This window comes from Eurosta solidaginis, chromosome 1 (assembly GCF_040869045.1).
Source record: "Eurosta solidaginis isolate ZX-2024a chromosome 1, ASM4086904v1, whole genome shotgun sequence".
Taxonomy (NCBI): domain Eukaryota; kingdom Metazoa; phylum Arthropoda; class Insecta; order Diptera; family Tephritidae; genus Eurosta; species Eurosta solidaginis.
This window is the reverse complement of record NC_090319.1, coordinates 27320435-27332557: the sequence shown is the minus strand read 5'-3', so window position 1 is coordinate 27332557 and position 12123 is coordinate 27320435. Positions and strand designations below refer to the sequence as shown.

The following is a 12123-nucleotide window of genomic DNA, read 5'->3' as shown; positions in this document are numbered from 1 at the left end:
TTTTTCCATAGGGAGTATTTAAGACCTTTTGCAAGTCGAAACTTGTACATAAATAAGCCGGATTCTCTTTGCATAGCTTTTGGTCCTCCAAAAATATTTGCTTACATTTCTTTTTGTCCTTTAGATGAATTTGATACTCTTCTGATAAATTCAATTGCTTTTTGGATTCTGTGTCTAAATTATTGTAATTCTCGCATAAGATACATTTATCTTTTTTAGGTAAATGAAAACCTAAATTGAAACTTTTTATAAAAATATTACGGAATACTATTAACGATAACTTACTATTTACTTTATTAATAGTTTTCAAATGTTCTACATAATGCTGATATATAGGTTTTTTGTTTCGAAATTCTTGAGGTAGATATAATTTTGTACTTTTATTCCTGCAATAATGTGAAGGAACCGCTGGTAATTGTTCTATAAAGGATTTTACTAGCGATATGCTTGCTTCCTCAGATTTGTTGTGTGCAGTTGGCTTTTTTATATTTTCAAGGCAAGTTTTATACGAACTTCTATTTTTTATTACGGATATTAAAATCGTTTGTGAAATATTCAACGTTTTCAATAAAAATTTTTGACAAACTTTAAAACTGCTATTATTGATATTGATAAAATAATTAAAGCTGCACTTTTTTCTGTCACTTTCTCCATATCGCCTTTTAATATCGACTTGTTTAACACAAGAAGACAGCCAAGATTTCTGTCTAATTTTGTTGCCGATTCCCCAAAAATGTTCATTTATTCTTACTCTTTCATCTTCAGGAATTTTATCATGACACGAATTTGGACATTTTTTCTTTAAGCACGGGTTGGGCAAAACACTCGTATTTTTTTCTTATCTTTTTGCAGCCTTTTATGTATTCTCTTTTGCTTTCTGTAGCCCCTTTTCCCAACACACGTTTCCTCCTCGACTTCTTTTAAACTTTCCAAACCATTTAAATCAACGAAAGATTCATCTGAATCACTATACGGTACCAGGGAGAGCTGTAAAAATATCCAATAATTGAAAACAAAAACATATTTTGCGCAAACAACAAATTCATACCTTCGACATATTGTTCTAAAGCTTTATCTTTAATTAAAGTCTCAAAAAATTTTGTTTTTTTTTATTTTTTTCCCTTGTGTTTCATTTATTTTAAAAGAGAATTTACTTGTATCCCACACAAGCGTTCAAAGAAAATGTAAACAAGTCACCATATGCATTTACATTAAAATTGTTTTTGTTATAAACTCATAACGGTTTAATCTACAGCCATGAAATTTTGACAGATGATGAAAATGATGTTGAACTATCGATTTCGATAACAAAAGAAAAATCGATTATGGTGTGGGATACATTATTTTGGCGGTAATGGCTCGGTATGTCCTGCCTGTTTTGTGTTTCCACGTAAACCTAACGATCTTTTCTATTGCATTGTGGAATCAACACCTCTATTTCACATGCCTTGTTGGTCAAACCCTGTTAAAACTGCAAGTTTTCTTGTACTTACGTCAAAAGATATCAATGGCAATAAGTGAGTAATCGCGCCTATTAGAAGAAGATAAAGCTAGATCCATGCTTAGTTGTGTATCTTTTAAGGCAATTTGCAATCACCCAACAGGGATCGTATTCCTAGATATGCTGGATTAATATCAAGTAATAATGCCTATATCATATTGACCTCCAATCATGACATAGAAAGCCCTCCGGTCCCCTAATATGCCAACCAGATTAAGTATATACCATCTTCAGTATCTCCTCAAAGAGGCTGGAGAAGTTGAAAGTCTTTAGAAACTCTATTTGAAGTAGCCAAATTCCAAAATTTTTAGATAGCAAACTTGGGCAAGTTAAGAAGCTCACCACTGTTAAAGAGTTGGAGGAATTCAACAATTTCATAAACAATATGTTAATAAATACATTCAATAAATCCTACCATCACTCGAGATCCAGGGACGAAGCAAAGCTGACATTGTGAAGAAAAGGGCTTGGGATTCTTCAGCAGATGGAGAGTATTATCAAGTCAGAAAAAGAGCAGTAAATGGAAGAATACAGGGATCTGTTGACGAATTGCAAATAAATTAGCCGATTAGAAAGAGCCTAAAGGGAAACTTCTATGCAGACGTTGAATTCTAGCGAAATAGCAAAATTCGAGAAAGTCTTAGCCAGTGACGTAATAGTTCAGCGACTGGTTAAGAAGGACAATGGATAATGAACATGTAAAGAGTTCCCAAGTTTCATCGGGAGATTATGCAGAAGATCCAATGAACACGGTCACGAGGCGAATAGTGCTAGGGATGTTGAATTATACCGAAATCGACTGGATGGAAACAAAATTTCCAAGTTTTCTACTGAATTATGTCCCGCACTATTGTTGTTGTTGTAGCAGAGCTTTACCACATCCAAAAGGTGCGACCGATCACAAATTGTCATCAATATCCTCCAGTGGGAGTCCAAGGAAACTTGTAGTTTAAACAGGGGTGGAGCATAGTGAGAGGGGTGTTAGAGGCGTTGGTTCCCTATTACAATTGAAGAGATGGTTGGTGTCATGTGGGGACACATTGCAAGCAGCACATGCATTTTGTATGTCGGAGTTGATTCTGGTTAGGTAAGAGTTTTACCTGTTACAGTATCCATATCGAAGTTGAAGTTCCTATTGTGCTAGTTCTGAGTATTTTTCTTTAATTACTAGATTCGCCGGCCAATTCCCTGCATGGAGTCCCGAGCCTGTTTGTGGATATCACTGAGGACCTACTTGTGATTTTTTGCTTCATACGGCTGTATTCTCAGGTGTCGTATTTCCTCATAATGCTTACGGAGATGACCCCTTAAACCCCTGGGAGATGTAGCCTCATCAATCAGATGTCTGTTGGGATGCCAAGGTTTCTAGGTATTCAACAGAAACTGTTTGTTCACCATTTCATTTGTCTCCCTAATGGGGAGCACGGTGTTCTATATAAGAACACAGCTCGTAGTGGTTCTGAGGGCCGTAGTGTAACCCCTATGTCCCGCACTCTTGGCGAACAGTTTGATTCGCCTTCCTACTGCATTCGGGAATATTGGCATGTGTTCCAGTAAAAGTAAAGGCCCATTAGCGCAACATCTTTTCAGCTCAAAATCTTATGCCAGCTGAATATAGAAAGGAAGCCCCTATACAAGCTTGTATTGTTGCTGACTACGCCTAGTGAGCGGTACCGAAAACTTCCGTGCATTGAAAGCCTGAAGGATTTTACAACGTGGTATACTGTTCAGACCGGGCTGAATCCCGACCACAATTTTTTTCTTTTTATTTTCGCTTATTTTTTTTGTTTTTATGTGCTAATGTGTAATTTACAAATTTGTGAAATATGATACTTGACCAACCATTTGTTTGCCGCTTTGTCCTATTTGTTTCGTATGCATTTGATTTATGCTGGCTGGACCATCATGTGTGACAGTGACAATGACAATCGTAATCTCGATTTTCTGCTAATGAGCTTGCAATGTTTGGCTTTGTTTGCTTTCGTTTGCCTTCATTTTAGTACCTTACTTTCTATTTTGTTTGACAAATCACTGCATATTTATAAACTTTTATACAAAACCACTAATGAGTTGAGCGCTTGTTATATTTGCTTTGCACATTCCTCAACATAGACCCTTGTTACTGTTTCTACTTTTTTCGAGCGCATTTTATGTCATCGAAATCCTCAAAGTCCATTTGTCGAAGTTACTAATAAAATGACTTTTCCGTTGTCACCTCAATTTCCGCAGCTGCAGCCCATCGTTCACCGTCTGAGCGCTCGCTAACCAACCAACAGCTGCCCGTTTCATTATTGTACGCAATTTTATATTCAAATGGTTAAAATTAAAATCTGTGACAGTTTATTTGAACAATTTAGACTTACCGCCATTATTGTCTTGGCCATTGTACCTCCGATGTATTCATTGCCTTCACTATGGCATTGTTGTTGGTTGCTGTATTGCTTCGACTTGTCAGCTAGCGTCTATCTCTTACTGCATTGTTCTCATTCATTTGAGCGCTTAACATCACGGTTGCCACTTTGGTCCACTTGGACCAAAAATTGCCCTTTTTGTTTAGATTTGATGAGATTTAAGTCTTTTAAAAAAGTTGGATTTCCGTACTTCCAAAGTCTTCTCTTCTCGAGCGTTATCTCAACGGAGCTCCAAACCTTTCTACAAATACCCGCCCCCAATTTAAAGCAGCTGGATTCTGAAAGAACTAAAGGGCAAAGATTTTGGAAATGCATACATGGTGACCATACAATGTCACACATATCAAAATCGTTACAATTGTTGTCTGAACAGGAACTGTTCAATAATAGAATATGTCTTTCATCCTGATGAGAAAGAGGCAGCAATAAAAACGAAAGAGTAGAATAAAATAACTCCAGTGAGTTAGGGGGCTTAGAATATACCCGCGGCAGGTATGCCTGTAGTAAAAGGCGACTAAAATACCAAACTGATTCAAGGGGTTGTGTAGCGCAACCATTTGAAGGGGTTGCCAACGCAATATATAGCTTCTCCAACCCAATTTTCAGCCTCACCTACCCGTGACGAATCGTGTTTCGTTAACAACTGCTGCTCTGGCGACCTCAATTTCCTCATGGATCTAGGGGGAGGGGGCGCGGTATGGCCTAGAAGGTTTCATGTGGTCATAGCAAATCATTCCCCAGATGGCTGGGCTAGTACCTTATTGGCGCTTGTCACCGGAACGTACCGGCTCAGCCGCCAAAGGACCCTCAACATCAATAACATTCCTCAAGGCCTTCGGGAAGTGTCCTTATCGCTACAGCAATAACAACAAGTAGAATGAAATATAGAATCCAGTGGCAAACAGATCAAGTGAAAAGATAGGAAGCGCGTGTTTCGTGCCAGATTTCAGTGCCGTATGGAGGTAAAGCTTTATCAGCAGAAGACGTATATGAGATTTCAGTTGGCAGAGCAGTACGACTCACAAAAGGCACGCATATCTTCGCTGCTAAAGGGGGGAATTTAAAGAGCAGGTGGCTTCCAGTATTGAGATGAATCTAGATGAGCAGAATATATACATATATGGCATTTCAGTTTACCGAGCAGTTGAAGACACCAACGGTTCGCATATCTTTTCAGTTATAGACAGAGGGGACAGGGTATCAAAGTTTCATGATTTGACAGTTGTGATCCTTTTCAGTTACTGAAACTCAGTAGTAAACAACTGGAATGCAAATGATAAATTCTTAACTTAAGCGAATACAGATTTTGCGACGGACATTGAGAGGTTAGTTCATTTCAAATGCTCACCCTCCCATTAAATGCGTGAGAGACTAAGAATTAAGAGCTTCATAAATAGTAAACGGAATTTCGTAACGAAGCGAGCAAATCTAAAAGGATTATATGTTCAGACGGTTTCGGATGTTTTGACGTAGTAGTATCGCCGATCTTATACAGGTCAGCTTAAGCTGACCGTCGTCGTTTGGTAGGGCCAGTATGGAAAAGGTGGTAAACCCAATGCGGAGTAAATAGGAAACGATTATTTAATATTCCGCTTGCGCAAAATTGGGTAACGTGGGCCATTGTTTTCTACAGCGCTAGTACCTCAGGTGCATTGAAGCTAGGAATTGAGCATGGCAAGGTACAAATTGTATGAAGACTGAAGAGGGGTCTTCAGTTGGTCTTAAAAGAAAAAGAGTGACGCTAACAAGGAGCAAACTTTAGGAAGATGGAAGAAGCGTAATCTGGCCTAGAAAAGAGAAAAATGATATCATCAGTTGTGGATTCATCGACGGGAATCAACCGGGTGTCAACGTGGATACGCGTGAATCACATTTCGTTATTCAAAGCGACTTGGTCCATAAGAGAGTGAGACCATCAAAGAAAGATACTATAGTTGTGGACTGTAAGTGTTGGTAATAAAGTGCTTGGAGAGTAATAATGCAAGGAAGTAATTGGGTGGGAATGTGGCTACGAATTATACAATTTTGGTAGCAGATTTGTGGACAAATCATTGGTCATTTCTCAGTTGAGAGAAAATTACCTTCAATAAGAGCAGCAGGGTTAAGACAAAAAATAGTGGTTCTTGTTATATATTTTTAGACTTCTTTTATAACATATTTGGGTTTCGTAACAAAATTTAGTGTCAACCATACCAAGCAGTCAACCCAAAAGCCTTACCACTTCATTTAAATTTTATTCTCCTTAGAATTTTCATTATGCTCTAAATGCTCAAGTGCGGTACGTATTTAAATAAATGGTGTATTCAAATTCTTCTTTTATATTTTATACTCTTCAGCCGTCTACAATAAAATCAAAATGAAAATACTAGCACGCTAAGCACTGCTACTGTGGTTGCAAATTCGTCTACATCCTCAACTACCTCCTTGCGAGTATGTCTCATTCCTTTCACTTACTCGAATATTACCTTTTTACTGGTCACCTTTTTACTTATATATATATTCGCACTTAGCTTACGCATAGGGATTGTCATTTCAATGTTATGTGAATTTGTTGGGTGGGTTATGCCACCGCCACTTTCACTGCTTGATTGGGTTTCGGTTGGTCGAATTGTTGAGTTCATTGAGTTCTTATTTAGATTCGCTGCGATTGACAGTGGCAGCTTTTATTTTGTTAGTATGTATTATGTTGAGGATTTCAATTGTAATTTTATTTTATATTTAAATTTTAAAATTCCCTTCCGGACAGGAAAATGGACAATTTGTGTTTGTGGCAATTGATTGGCAAGTTGTTGGTGTAATATGTATCGACTTCAGAATAGCTTGATTAATATTCAGTGTGGTTAAAACGAAGATGAGTTAGGTATACGGTCTTGGTTGATGTTAATCAAATTTTATTATAACACCTTGCAAGTCAGCTCTAGGAAAAAAGCAGCTAGAAGACTGGCCGTTGCGTGGCAAGTTACGTCAGTCCTACCAGCCCTAAGAAAAACAACAATAGATGGCGTAGCACTAGAATATGGAACAGTAGTAAATTACTTGGGCGTCATTTTTCACACCAAGCTTCTTTGGGAGCAACACTTCAACTCAATGATAACTAGAGTTCGTGGCTCTAGTCCGTCATGGTATGCAAACGTGTAGCGCGCAAATGATTGGGCTGCATCCCACATGTACTAAGATGAATCTATACTATGACAGTAAAACCCTTCGTAACATATGGCTTGATAGCCTGTGCATCGCTGACAAAACTTCAACGACTGGCGTGTGTGTATCGCAGGAGCTATGCGCACATGCCCCACAACAGCGCTTGAGGCTATCCGCGACCTAACCCCGCTAAATATAGCGATAGAATAGTCAGCCAAGCGAACCCTCTTGAATATCGCGAAGGAGGGCTCGGGCAAAGGTAAAGTTATCATGTCCCGCAACATGAAGGAACGGAGAGAGAAAATCGCAATCTCTCAACTCCCGAGGTATGATATCCTCAGGCAGATAGTTTTTGAGAAAAGGTGTAGAGTATTTGAGAGACAAGAGTACATGGAAGGAAAGCAGACTGGTGAGCATACAACGGCTACACAAAATCGTATGGTACACGGATGGCTCGGGGACGCCAGAGGGGATTGGAGCCGGAGTCTTCGGAACCAGAGCCAAAATATCAGTACCTCTAGGAGCATATTCGAGCATTTTTCAAGCGGAAATATTCGCCATAAGCCAGTACGCCGACCTCCAGCGCGGATACTCAAATGTCTCGGTGTTCGAGATGAAGTCAATACTGGTCCTTGAGTGCGTAGAAAAGCTGAACCAATTAGGAGGAAACAATGTAGTATTGTTGGCCTGGGTTCCAGACCACAGGGGAGCTGAGTGCAATGAGCAGGCGGAAAACCTGGAGAGAGAGGCAGCAACAGCATGACCCATCGGTCACAAGCCGTTCCTGCAAGTTGGCCCACAGAAAATTAGGGGGCATTTATTAGAAGAAGAGAGGGAAAAGAGAGAAGAACACTGGCGCGATATGCCAGGTTTGAGACAATCTAAGTTACTGTTAGGAGGTTATAGCACAACCCGGTATAGGGCAATAATAGGCCCCCCAAAAGATAACAACTATACTTACAGGACTGGACAGCTGCATGCAGAAGTTGGACATACTATCGAATAACACATGCCGATTTTGTGATTGATCAGCGGAGACGGCGGACCATATTCTCTTGGAATGTGACGCAATCTCAAGACGCAGGGCTAAGTTTATGAGCTCACCATGACAAGAGCATTCCCATATTCAATCCCTCAAGCCAACAGAACTGCTAGGGTTTATCAAAAAAGTCGGCTTGGACGAGGTGCTGTGAACGAGATGAGGGCACAATAGACCGACGGTCGCAGTGCAATCCTCAATAAATTTTCTATCTATCTACGCCAGTCATTCCTAATTCGCGAAATCTAACGAGCACTTGTGAGCACCAATGGTGATTCTCCACCTGTCTCTCCAAACTCTCCTTTCTCTGCTACCAAATGCGGATCACTTTCTAATCGGAGCGTCTTCATCCGCACGCATAACATGACCCATTTAGAGTGTAAACCTCATGCAGCTTGTCATTAAACTTTGCTTGAATCATACTGTTCGTATAAGAGGAAGGATCATATAATTTTCATAGAACTTTTCTCAGGGAGTTTTCATGTTGCAGCTGTGTTGCTGGCCTCAACCGTGTAGAAAAGCATCCATGCTGTCTTCGAGGCTTCTACAAGAAAGCACCCGTAGACGAATCAACTCGCGGGCTGCACGTCTCTCTTCTCTGAAGGAGGAGTTCAATATAAGTACAGTATATCGTTGTTAAAGTAGTGTCAGATTAATAAAAATAAGTCGTTTATTATATGCAAATGTGAAATCATAAAATGTAATCGCTACTCATCGTTGTTGTATAAACATGCTAACGGTATATGGCGGTAAATCCCCTCAACCACTTAATTAATATTAAGTTAAAAGCAAAAATTATAGTCATATCAAACTATTAGTTTTATTGCATTAACACGTTCTTTGTACTGCATATGAAAATCTTTAATACTATTCTTATAGGCATAGGTATAGTGGAACTAACAAAAGTTCGGTACGCTGTGTTCAAATAATTATTGCACAGTGTTGCAAATAAGATGCATATAACACTCTCAAGAGCTTTGGGCAAAAAAGTTGTTAGCTAGTGGGCTCGCGGTTTTTTTAAATAAAAATTGCTGATCTTTGCCGCCATTGGCAGGAGGAGGACGCGATCTGTTCACCCATCAAATGTTATACTCAGCACTTTTACAATCTTGTTACCTGCCATTTGTAGTGTAGCATAGCAGGAAACCCACCTCTGGACATGACAACTTAAACTTTGAAAAAGTTTAAAACGTGATATCAAGCACATCTGTTCAAAGGGATCACGGTGATCAGTCAGCGCCATAGTAGGGGATTTCTTCAGTACGTCACCCATTTTTCCTCCAGATTCTCAATGTCACTACCGTTTGGCTTCCGCGAGAAATAGGGAGTTTTGATGTTACCTCCCTTTGACTTATCACCCACTTCCAAATCCGTGATCTATGTTGTGCGCATATCACCACTACGCATCCCCCTGCCGTCCCTTTAACTTATCAATACAGCTAACTTTTCCCACGGCCGTGTGACTCGTTCCTTTCTGCCTTTTGAAATAAGGCTTGTAGGCTCCAGCCGATCACTGCTTCTTCATTCTGTCAAAAGCTTCCTCCTCATACCAGTTACAGTATCGCAGTGAAGCTGTTGTCAGCCAACTGCCTTCGACCACCTTTTACAGACCCATACCAAGCGCTCACTCATTCCGCAGTACGTTACTCTGAGAGGACTCCCTTACTCTCTCTGCTTTGTACTCTTCGGCACTCTTATTCTCTTCGTACACCTTTCCACTCTCATTCTTCAGATTAACGTAACGCTCCCTCACGAAGCTAATTGGCGACTTGCTCACTTCACTCTTCAAGTTCAACATACCGCTTTTTTCACTTCCATTTTCCCTGGCTTGCAATTCGATTCTCCTTCTCTCCTCTCCCTCTACATAAGACTGTGGATTAGTCGTACGGCCAACTGCAACGGTATATGTCAACTGCACAATCCAGTAAGCACAGTCCGCTCGATATTCTGGTTTTACGGGGCAATTCTTGGTCACCCAATTCCCGCAGCCCACCTACGGGGCGGAATGGCGTAGGTACAAGCCTCTTAATTATGTCGAGCGATATGGAGTTTGCCCGAGTCTTGTTGTAGTTGCTGTTGTTGTAGCGATAAGGACACTCCCGAAGGCATTGGGGAGTGTTATCGATGTTGATAGTCCTTTGCCGGATGCAGATCCGGTACGTTCCGGTAACAAGCACCATTAAGGTACTAGCCCGACCATATCGGGAACGATTTGGTATGACCACATGAAACCTTCAGGCCATACCGCCCTCCTACCCTTTAGATCCATAAGGAACTTGAGGTCGGCAGAGCCTCGGATTTTAAAGAAACAGGATTCGCCACGGGTAGGTGAGGTTTACAGTTGTGTTGGAAAAGCTATATATTGGCCTGGCAACCCCTTAAAAGGGTTGCGCTACACAACCCTTTAAATCAATTTGGTATTTTAGTCGCCTCGTACGACAGGCATACTGGGTATCTTCTAAGCCCCCTAGTCCGCATGGGTTCGCCTAAGTCTTCACTCCACTTTATACATTGGTTGACTCAACCTACAAAAGTTTGGATATTTAAAAGAATAAATGTATAAAGTATTAAAAATATGTCGAACTGTTACTGATCCCCTCAAGTCTTTAGATGCTTTTCAAGTTTTACAACCAAGGAATTCCCCCAACAATTGTACAGTGTATAGCAAACAGTTCCCACGCCATTCGATTGGAATACACATATCACAGTTTTTTTTTTTTTGTAATTTGTTGTTGTTATTGTTATTGCTTGTATATCAAACGACTACACGATTGTTTTTTTTTTGTTTGCAGACTTTGTATTCCCAAGATCTTCATCTGTATGAAAGTAGTGAACATGTCAAGCATATGGAGAAAACGCCAGCAAGAATAAGAATATGCAAATGAGCTTTGTGGTTCTACTGAGTCAATATGAATAAGCATCATCGGCTCATAGACACTCATAAAAAACTTGACTAAACCTTAACTTGTACAACGGTAATACGCTACTAAAGGAGTAAAATAATCACATAAAAAAAGTTTCAATGACAACGACAAAATCCTGAATTGAATTTTTATATGCAAAATTTCACGTTTATTTCACCCACTAGCAAGTTTTGTTGGTAGTAAAGGGCGATAGGAGGGGCGACAATAAAATAACATTGACAGTTGCTTATTGTTTCTTTATATATTTTATATGTTAATGCAAAAAGCCAAACATGATTTTGTTGTTGTATCGAGATGTCATATTTAATATCTGCTCTTAATATATGGTTTGTTGTTGTTAATGTTGCGACATTTTATTTTATGGGCATAATCAAAAAATTTGATATACACAAATTTAAAGAAATGTAGAACGTTTTTATACTCACCCACCCACTTTCATATACAACAATAAATTTTTTTCTTTCTTCTTTTAAAACAAATAATTTTTATTGCCTGATTTTCCGTTTATTTTGTGCGAATTCATGCGGTTACAAACGCATCATAAATACCAAAATTTTACATTCGATTTGGTGCTTAGAAGTTGAATGCCATTGGTGTTGGAACTTTATGTTGTAAATAAAATTGTATATAAAAATTAGAAATAGTATTGTAAAAATTAAAAGATTCGATCGGGCTCAACCGGGATTTGAACCCTGGACCTCTCGCACCCAAAGCGAGAATCATACCCCTAGACCATTGAGCCGCACAACTGAAATTGTTAGGTTAATGGTATATAAAGACGATAACGCAAATCAAATACATATACACATTTTTTTGTTATTTTTTCGCTGTCTACTTTTTGGCGTTTTGTGCTATTGCGTTGTTAAAAAACTTCTGTTACGTTAAGAAAAACTAACACACGTGCTGTTAAGGTCCCGAAATGACCAGCCCTATGTTTTCTATGTATATCGGCTTAAGGTTTATAATCTCAGAAGCAGTTTTCAACATTTATAAATTTTATTGATTATTCTTAGGTTTATAGACAAAGTTTAGGTTTCATATATATGAGCTCTTATAGTGTTTTCACACAGACGGCTAATTGAATAATAAAGGCATTTTTCTACATTA

General features: G+C 39.2%; 1 non-coding gene across 1 annotated transcript; it reads right to left on the bottom strand.

Annotated features, from left to right (window-relative positions):
* Window positions 1-11686: 11686 nt before the first annotated feature.
* Window positions 11687-11758, bottom strand: TRNAP-UGG (transfer RNA proline (anticodon UGG)). The gene has a single exon. It is a non-coding gene; the product is annotated as a tRNA-Pro (tRNA).
* Window positions 11759-12123: the final 365 nt, after the last annotated feature.